The following is an 8,575-nucleotide window of genomic DNA, read 5'->3' as shown; positions in this document are numbered from 1 at the left end:
TTTATCATTTCATAAGAAAAAAATTATAGAAAATATATTAATTCAGGAAAACTTGGCTTATTAGGCAAATTTGGCCTTGCATAGTAGGCTGAGAAGTGCGTTCTGGCTACTAGGTACGACATATATATATATATATATATATATATATATATATATATATATATATATATATATATATATATATATATATATATCGGACAATTAGGAAAAAAAAAAAAAAATTTAAATTATTTTACCTTGTACCTAGATCCACCAGGCCTGTTTGGTCTATGTTTCAGTACTTGAGAAATCTGGAAGGTCACATCCTCCTCCTCAACTTGTGGATGTGCGTTGATAGATGATTCTGTAAAATTAAGTTATTTATATAATAATAAATTCAGTATAACAATAATATTCTGTAAAATTAAAAGTAATTTATACATCAATCAGATAAAACTCTCCAGAGATGGTGATACACAACATATAAAGGACAAGTTTCAGAACAAAATATGCATTTAGGAATAAGGTTTTGTACATGTAGGTAGCACATGAGAAAATAAGTGGAAGGTGATCAAGTTTATATTAACATGTTAATGGCTTTGTTAAGGCTTTGCAAGAATGAAAAAATATTAATAATATAATATCACCTACCAATTAATTGTACATCATTTATAAGTCAATTATTTGCATTATTATTATTCAATACTAATGATATAAAAATGCATTTTTTGAAATTTTGAAATTGAAATTTTGAAAATTTTGAAATTGTTCACAATTTTTGTTACACCAAAGTTGGAGTATGCAGCAGTTGTATGGTGCCCATATCTTAGAAAGCATATCAACAAACTGGAAACGGTGCAGAGACATGCCACTAAGTGGCCTTAACTAAATGCCATTAAATATGCCAAATATACTACATAAATATACATACTACACATGCACAATAATTGTCCTGGGACCTCTGATATTCCTAATATAATATATAGGGCCATCAACACACCTCCAGCTAGGGCCACCAACACACCTCCAGGGCCATCAACACGCCTCCAGGGCCATCAACACAACACCACCATCAACACACCTCCAGGGCCATCAACACAACACCACCATCAACACACCTCCAGGGCCATCAACACAACACCACCATCAACACACCTCCAGGGCCATCAACACAACACCACCATCAACACACCTCCAGGGCCATCAACACAACACCACCATCAACACACCTCCAGGGCCATCAACACAACACCACCATCAACACACCTCCAGGGCCATCAACACAACACCACCATCAACACACCTCCAGGGCCATCAACACAACACCACCATCAACACACCTCCAGGGCCATCAACACAACACCACCATCAACACACCATCCAGCCAGGGCCATCAACACGCCTCCAGGCCATCAACACGCCTCCAGGGCCATCAACACACCATCCAGCCTACCACCACAAGCTTATATATATACTACACATGTCTAAGAGCAAATAAAAGAAAACAGTTACCTTAACTATTGAAGATGCAGCAGGATTTTGTGGATAAGCCAGCAGCCGTCCCTCTCGACACGGTTTTAAAATGGCGGCGACTACCACAACATGCAACGAGCCTAAAGAATGTCCAGCGCTAGCATTATCTAAACGCTATTATATATTATCAAGCAATACGGAAATCTAAAATAAAAAAAATGATACAAATAATTGTATTAAATATTTATTTGCAATTACAATACCTCGGGAATATATTTTTGCGTTAGCAAAACATATTAAGTTCGTATTTAGTTTAACTCATTTAAATTCTTTACAAATAATAACCTGATTTTACCTGATGGCCATTAACATTAATGTTTTATGTTGATACATTTCATACCCTTATTATTTCAATATCTTTCTTTATTATGCACCCCATACCCATCCCGTGGGCGGTGGTGTAAAGGATTACAGAGGCACATAATGGGTTCAGGAACTGAACTCTCTAGTTTGTTTAGCTAAGCAAATAACAATTTTTGACGCTAGTTACAAAATTATTAATGTTATATATACATGTACACACTCTCATACATACATGTACATATATATATATATATATATATACGTATACATATATACATACACATGCATATTTATAATCACCCACACAAATACACACATCAATAATCTCTGTGTCACTTATTTTATACATGTTCTTGTAGAACATTCTATTGCGAACACATTGGGCGCTGCCCAATAAACTCGCCCCTCGGGGCAAAATTATTTTTTTTTTTTTAATCTTGGTGGAACATAAAATGGCCGCCTGTGTTTATGCTGTCGTCAGATGGCGCTGTGACGTCACAGATGAGGGAAGCACGTACTGCGCATTAATGCCTCGATCCCTCGTTATTTATTTATTTTATTTATTTATATATATACAAGAACGTACATTGGGGGGTTAAGACACAACATAGAGCTTAAGTTAGAATTATAATCTTGTAAAACCACTAGCTTGCATATATAGAGTTTCGGGCAAGTCCTTAAACTAATCTTTGAGCAAATTCTTAAACAGAGTTTTAGAGAAATAATTAAATGTAAAATTGATAAAAAGTGTTTAACAGGTACATTACAGCTTTACTTTACAAGTACAGATGATTTTAAGTAGGATAATTACAGTAAAATTGTCAAAAAATTGTTTACAGGTACGATGCAAGAATTTGACACAAAAGCAGATCAGAACAATACACAATAATGAACAAGGAATCCTAAGTACAATTAGGAAAACATCTCAGGGTTATACATTGGATTACTGAAGCACAATATGAGGATCATTACAAATAGTAATGCAGTAGAATATGCACTCATATTCTATTATTAAGTTAATATTAAGTTCCTTCCTCATGTTAAGTATCTTTGTGGTACTAGGGACATCCAAGGATTATCTTCAAGGCTTCGTTCTGCAAGTTTTCAAGCCCTTTAAGCTTTCTTTCAGTCATCAAGGCAAGCAGAGATGCAACATAATCCACTAGCTCCTTTATGAACTGGCGTTACTCTTGCGTTTTTAAGGATATCAGGGAATGTATGACACTCAAGGGATTTGTTGAACAGCAGAGCTATAGGTGGTGCAAGGGCATATGGGAGGCGCTCTTGTATACAATGGATGGGATTTCACTGATGTTCCCAGCTTTGGTTTTTAGTGAATGTATGATGGACACAACATCTGACGGGCTGACTGGTGAGAGGAGAAGAGAGTTTGGATAGCTGCCTGAGAGATATGTGTTGATATGTGTCTGAGTCTGTGGGATTTTACTTGCAAGGTTAGCACCAATCGATGAAAAGAAGCTATTAAATTCATTCGCCATTTCTAAGTCAGATGACAGTGTAAGGCCATCCTTAGAGAGTGTTATCTGGTTGTGGGAGTGTTGTTTAGTTCCCAGGATGTTAGAGATGGTATTCCATGTGCTTTTCATGTTGCCTTTTGCTTCTTTGAATCTAGTCTCATAATATGAAAGTTTTGCTTTTCTTATGATACTGGTAAGCACTGACGAGTACCTTTTAACTACTTCCATTGGAATTAGGCCACTCCTAAATTTCTTTTCGTATTCATGTTTTTTGTTGATTGATTTAATTATGCCACTTGTGAGCCACGGGTTATTTTTTCTTTTATCAGTTACTTGTTTGGTAAGGAGGGGACAGTGAGTGTTGTAGAGGCTTAGAGTTTTGTAGAGAAAGAGGTTAGTTGATGAGTTTATATCCTGTGAATTATTAAATTCAGATTCCCAGTTAATATTGTGAAGTGCATTAGAGAGATTGCCTAAAGCTGATTCACTATGTAGCCTGAATGAAAGTTTTTTGGTTTCTGGTGGTGATGTGTCAATGTTTGCTATGAGGAAAGTAGGATAGTGGTCAGTTGTTCTGTCATAAATTACCCCAGATGTAAGGGGAGCTGTTATATTAGTCCAAAGGTGATCCAGCGGGTAGTGGCAGATGTTTGAGTGACTCGGGTGGGCTTGGTGATTGTGGGGATTAGCATACAGGAGTGCATGCTGTTACGGAAATAGTCAACTTGAGGGTTGTTTTCAACATTCAATAAAGAAATTCTGGAGGGCTTCTGTGCAAGGGTTAGGATGAGCTAGCCTAAGCATTTTTATACCAATTTGACAGTTATTTTCAGTAACACGATAAACAACGCTCGGAATATTAAGTTCCTTTCTCATATTAAGTATCTTTGTGGTACGAGGGCACCCAAGGATTATCCTCACGGCTTCGTTCTGCAATTTTTCAAACCCTCCAAGCTTTCTTTCAGGATGCCTTAAAGTTAGTTTAGTTCATTTATTATGCATCCCATACCCATCTTGTGGGCGGTAGTGGAAAGGGTTGCAGAGGCACATAATGGGCTCAGGGACTGAACCCCACAATTCATTTAGCTAAGCAAGTTACAATCTTGATGAGCTAGTTACAAAATTCAGTATAAGTCGTCACATCAACAATGGGTTCGAGATCGATCACAAGTACAGTTTCTAAATTAAGCAACTGACATATGTGGAGAGCTAGTGTCACAATTGATATGTTTGTCCTGCACACCGCCCCCCATCCAGTGGGCAGCGGTGGATAGGTTACAATCACTTTGTTACTACTTACAGTTAGCAAACTGGGGATATTTGGCTAAAATTTCTGGTACCAGATAATTTTGAATGAAATATTGACACATCGTTGGTACATTGGTTATAAAATTGTCTCTGAATTCACTATCACATAGTGACGGAGGGTGTGCGAATAATTTTGTTGACAGTTAACATTTGGTCAGGTCTACATCGGCAGATAATGAGAATTCCCAGAAATACTTGTAACCGAGTCTAAGCCGAGCAGTAGTAACATCTAGAAGTCTGCTGATTTTATTGGATGAACCATAGATGTGTCGCTCCTCTTGCATAATAGTATTGAACGAAAGTTAATCTCCCCAAACAATTTCGCGTTTTGAGCAAGTTACCCCTCCACTCTCTCCATTTTTTTTTGGACATTCCCTGGTAGTGTGCGGAAATACTGAAAAGTGTATACTCTTTTCAACTTTGTCACCTTAATTCTCGTTCTATGTCTTTCATTTTGGTATCAATGCGTTCGCAATAGAATTCCCAACAGAACTATGTGCATATAATGTCAAAGACAGCAGCGCGCTCCACCCGCCGACAAGATGAATGTAGGCCAAGGGTACCAGAAAAAGAAAGCTGAGCGTGATAATACTGAAAAGTGTATACCCTTTTCAACTTTGTTACCTCAATTCTCATCCTAGGTTTTTCAATTTAGCATCAATGTGTTCGCAATAGAATTCTCTACAGGACTAAAGGCATATAAACTCCAAAAGCCCGGCTTACCATCCGCAACAAACAGAGAAAGCGAGAGCGTGTTACCAGGGAGCGCACAAGAGCGATAAAATGTATACACTCTTTTCATTCTGGTCACCTCAATTGTCATCCTAGGTCTTTCATTTTGGTATCAATGTGTTCGCAATAGAATTTCCAACCGGAATTTATGCATGAAATGTCAAAAACAGCAGCGTGCTCCACCCGCTGACGTGATGAAAGCACGGCGGACCATCCACACAAAACAGAGAAAGTGAGAGAAAGTAACCTGGGAGCACTCTAGTGCAATGTAATGTGAACACACTTTTCACTTTGGTTACCTCAATTCTCGTCATATGTCTTTCATTTTGGTATCAATGTGTTCGCAATTGTATCTGCTGGCATTTTACCCTTTGCTTGGATCTGAAGGGTTTTAGGCTCACCACGATGCAATCTGATAGTACCACACGTGTATATACCTATCTTCAAGCAGCAATTCACTCATTCAAACCGACTTATAATGGTTATCCATATATAAATGGTAATCTTTGTTCTACCTGTTAACCTGTCATATGAAGAAAGATTGTCAAAGCTTATATTACATTCTCTAGAAAAGCAAAGAATTAGGAGTGATATATGGTAGAGGTGCACAATGGGATGAATGGACATAACAAAGGGGACATTAATGGGGTATTAAAAGTAGCAACACAAGACAGAACTCGAAACAAAGTGTAAAAATTGGAAAAATTTAGATTTAGGAAAGAACTGTATGAGTAAATACACTGGGTTTGTACCTTAAGGTTCATGTATGCAATATTACAGAGTTCCAGTTAACTCCCATGCATGCAATTAATTTATGTTATGTTTATGTTTTTTATGTTAAAATGTTTTTGTTGATTTGTTTGTATATTTTCATAAGTAAAGCATGCTTACCGTCTAATCCAAGTTTTATGATAACTTTACAATGTTTAAAACATAAAGTTCAATATATATTCTGGTTTTCACACAGGAATTATACGTTAATATAACATCATAATAACGTAATGATGTCGTGTAAATAACGTTATACTGACGTCATATAAATGTTATATTTATGTTATAAGAACGTAAATTGGATAGCTTTACAGAAAGTAAACAAAAAAAACTAAATGTTGACTGAAAATTATTTATTCTTAAATATAAAGCATGAAAACATTATAATACCATAGCATTTACTATTATTTTTAAATTTTTACATAAATCTTAAAAAACTGTGTCATAAGAATATATGTTTTTAGTTATATCCTTTGGTTTTAAGAATGTCAGATATACGTATTTATGTCAAAAGTTACAGTATTACCTTTGTGGAACCATTTAAAAACGTCCACAAACGTTCTGTGTTTGCTGGGGTAGTCGCAGATGTTTGAGTGACTCGGGTGGGCCTGGTGATTGCGGGGATGAGCATACAGGAATTCATGCTGTTGAGGAAATAGTCTACTTAAGGGTTATTTTGTAGCCCTAGGTCAATATTGAAATCACCTCTGAGAACTATGTGATTTTTGTTGAGATTTATTGTTTATGATAAGGTTCCTCAAGTTGTTATTGTATTTGTGCCTAGCTTCAGACACAAGCATGTTACAGTTATGTCTTAAAGAGTTGAGAGCAATTAAGGATGATAAAGAGTCACTTACAATTAATGTATCAAGTTTGGATACTTGTACACATTTCAGTGCAAGGAGCAAGGCAAATAGTTCAGTCTGAAGGGTAGAGGCCCAGTTGTTTATTCGGACTCCCCACTCAAAATATAAGTCATAGTCATATCCTATTGCCAGGACAACTGCACTTCCAGCTGCACCCGTTGGGCGCTCTAGGAACCTTCAGTGTATATGATTTGAGAGAGAGAATGCTCTGTGGACAGAGCATCAATATGGCTTAAGACGTTGAGCTTTGCCTCAAAACAAAGCTGGGACTGATCTCTAATTTGCTCCTTTGATGGAAAGGGAGGGATTAAAATTGAAAAAGGTGTAATTTCCTACAGTGCAGGAAAGTGCTATTGTTGTCTCTCTTGGTACAAATTATAAATCTGATACTTTCTGAGTTCAGTTCCAATTTTATTTATCTATTTGAAACAATGTTTACATTCAATAAAGAAATTCTGGAGGGCTTCTGTGCAAGGATTAGGATGAGTTAGCCTAAGCATTTTTATACCAATTTGACAGTTATTTTCAGTAACACGATAAACAACGCTCGGAATATTAAGTTCCTTTCTCATATTAAGTATCTTTGTGGTACGAAGGCACCCAAGGATTATCCTCAAGGCTTCGTTCTGCAATTTTTCAAGCCCTCCAAGCTTTCTTTCAGGATGCCTTAAAGTTAGTTTAGTTCATTTATTATGCACCCCATACCCATCTTGTGGGCGGTAGTGGAAAGGGTTGCAGAGGCACATAATGGGCTCAGGGACTGAACCCAACAATTCATTTAGCTAAGCAAGTTACAATCTTGATGAGCTAGTTACAAAATTCAGTATAAGTCGTCACATCAACAATAGGTTCGAGATCGATCACAAGTACAGTTTCTAAATTAAGCAACTGACATATGTGGAGAGCTAGTGTCACAATTGATATGTTTGTCCTGCACACCGCTCCCCATCCAGTGGGCAGCGGTGGATAGGTTACAATCACTTAGTTACTACTTACAGTTAGCAAACTGGGGATATTTGGCTAAAATTTCTGGTACCAGATCATTTTGAATGAAATATTGACACATCGTTGGTACATTGGTTATAGAATTGTCTCTGAATTCACTATCACATAGTGACGAAGGGGTGTGCAAATAATTTTGTTGACAGTTAACATTTGGTCAGGTCTACATCGGCAGATAATGAGAATTCCCAGAAATACTTGTAACCGAGTCTAAGCCGAGCAGTAGTAACATCTAGAAGTCTGCTGATTTTATTGGATGAACCATAGATGTGTGGCTCCTTTTGCATAATAGTATTGAACGAAAGTTAATCTCCCCAAACACTTTCGCGTTTTGGGCAAGTTACCCCTCCACTCTCTCCATTTTTGTTTGGACATTCCCTGGTAGTGCGCGGAAATACTGAAAAGTGTATACTCTTTTCAACTTTGTCACCTTAATTCTCGTCCTATGTCTTTCATTTTGGTATCAATGCGTTCGCAATAGAATTCCCAACAGAACTATGTGCATATAATGTCAAAGACAGCAGCGCGCTCCACCCGCCGACAAGATGAATGTAGGCCAAGGGTACCAGAAAAAGAAAGCTGAGCCACCCTCAGGCAACTCTC

At 37.2% G+C, this 8,575-nt stretch overlaps 1 protein-coding gene and 1 long non-coding RNA gene across 2 annotated transcripts in view; both read right to left on the bottom strand.

Moving 5' to 3' along the window:
• Positions 1–1,572, bottom strand: part of LOC138371252 (uncharacterized) — a 5,039-nt gene extending 3,467 nt beyond the window's left edge. Inside the window, exons 1-2 of the long non-coding RNA XR_011230364.1 lie at positions 1,492–1,572; positions 237–343 (exon numbers count right to left, since the gene is read on the bottom strand). This is a non-coding gene — a long non-coding RNA (uncharacterized lncRNA). The remainder of the gene's footprint in view (positions 1–236; positions 344–1,491) is intronic.
• The window catches only part of LOC138371377 (uncharacterized), a 613,305-nt gene that overhangs the window by 546,366 nt on the left and 58,364 nt on the right, over positions 1–8,575 (bottom strand). The window lies entirely within an intron of this gene.

The sequence above is a fragment of the Procambarus clarkii genome, chromosome 35, assembly GCF_040958095.1.
Source record: "Procambarus clarkii isolate CNS0578487 chromosome 35, FALCON_Pclarkii_2.0, whole genome shotgun sequence".
Taxonomy (NCBI): domain Eukaryota; kingdom Metazoa; phylum Arthropoda; class Malacostraca; order Decapoda; family Cambaridae; genus Procambarus; species Procambarus clarkii.
This window is presented reverse-complemented; position numbering and strand designations above follow the sequence as displayed.